At 37.6% G+C, this 1,642-nt stretch overlaps 1 non-coding gene across 1 annotated transcript; it reads right to left on the bottom strand.

Moving 5' to 3' along the window:
* Positions 1–845: 845 nt before the first annotated feature.
* On the bottom strand, positions 846–951 carry LOC116273908. The gene has a single exon (XR_004182412.1). It is a non-coding gene; the product is annotated as a U6 spliceosomal RNA (small nuclear RNA).
* Positions 952–1,642: the final 691 nt, after the last annotated feature.

Raw genomic sequence — 1,642 nt, 5'->3', positions numbered from 1 at the left:
AAGAACTTCTTGTTTTCTGCCTTAATTTCATTATTTACTGAAGAATCATTCAGGAGCAGGTTGTTCAATTTCCATGTAGATGTGTGGTTTTGAGTGAATTTCTTAATCTTGAGTTCCAATTTGATTGCATGGTGGTCTGAGAGACTGTTTATGATTTCAGTTCTTTTGCATTTGCTGAGGAGTGCTTTACTTCTGATTATGTGGTCAACTTTAGAGTAAGTGCCATGTGGCAATGAGAAGAATACATATTCTGTTGTTTTTAGGTAAACAGTTCTGTAGATATCTCTCGGGTCCACTTGACCCAGGACTGAATTCAGATCCATAATATCTTTGTTAATTTTCTATCTGAATGATCTGTCTAATATTGTCAGTGGGGTGGTAAAGTCTCCCACTATTATTGTGTGGGAGTCTAAGTTTCTTTGTAGGTCTCTAAGAACTTGCTTTATGAATCTGGGTGCTCCTGTATTGGGTACATATATACTCAGGATAGTTAGCTCTTCTTGTTGAATTGAACACTTTACCATTATGTAACATCCTTATTTTTTTTTTAATCTTTGTTGGATTAAAGTCTATTTTCTCAGAATCTAGGATTGCAACCCCTGCTTTTTTCTGTTTTCCATTTGTTTGGTAAATTTTCCTCCATCCCTTTATTTTGAGCCTATGTATATCTTTGCATGTGAGATGGATCTCTTAAAGACAACATACTGATAGGTCTTGGTTCTTTATCCAGCTTGCCATTCTGTCTTTTAATTGGGGCATTTAGCCCATTTACATTTATGGTCGGTGTTTTTATGTGTAGATTTGATCTTGTCATCATGATGCTAGCTGGTTATTTTGCAGACTTGAAAAATACGGAATGCTTACAAATTTATGTGTCATCCTTGTGCAGGGGCCATGTGAATCATCTCTATGTTGTTCCAATTTTAGTATATGTGCCACCGAAGTGAGCACCCAATTTCAATTCTATTCTCTTTATTCTTAGAAAATAAAAATTTGAATTATTATATTATTATTTGCTTATCCTAGTGTGAAAGATGTCACTTGCCTGGATGATTCCAAATCCTCTAGCTTGCTATGGTTCAAACATCCTGCCTTATATAGGGATGGGAACCTAGTTTCTTGTCAAGAGAGTGGGGAGTGGTGTGAAGATTTAAGTTTCTCAAAACCTCTAGTTACAGTAGTCTTCTGTTTCCTCTGAATCCTTGATCCATGCTTTCATTTCACCACCTGCTGATTCTGCCCTTGCTTATGTGGAAATAGGCATGTCCTCCACTCACAGTGCTGAAAGTCTCCCCCAGTCAAGGCTGTGATTGTAGTAAACTTCATGGAGAGTTTGGGAGGAAGGCAAGGGGAAGATTACAACATAGCATGTATAGCAAACAGCTTGAAATTATTTATTAGATATCCCTATTTTTAAAGAATCTTTGCATTGAAATGACTGGGAAATTCTATTTCTTATTTCTCTGAAGCTCCAGCTTCCTGCCAAGTTGCTAACTAGCTTTATTTCCTCTGACCTGGCCCCATCTCCTCTCTGAGAAGGTTACCTTGCCTGTCTAAGGTTCTGTTTGCTTCTTTCACAGAATAAAACTGGGGCTATTCACATAGCCTCCATTCATAAAGACATTGCTGCGATGCAGTTGGG

Source organism: Papio anubis, chromosome 2, assembly GCF_008728515.1.
Source record: "Papio anubis isolate 15944 chromosome 2, Panubis1.0, whole genome shotgun sequence".
Classification (NCBI taxonomy): domain Eukaryota; kingdom Metazoa; phylum Chordata; class Mammalia; order Primates; family Cercopithecidae; genus Papio; species Papio anubis.
The sequence above is the reverse complement of the archived record's forward strand: the minus strand, read 5'-3'. Positions and strand labels throughout refer to the sequence as shown.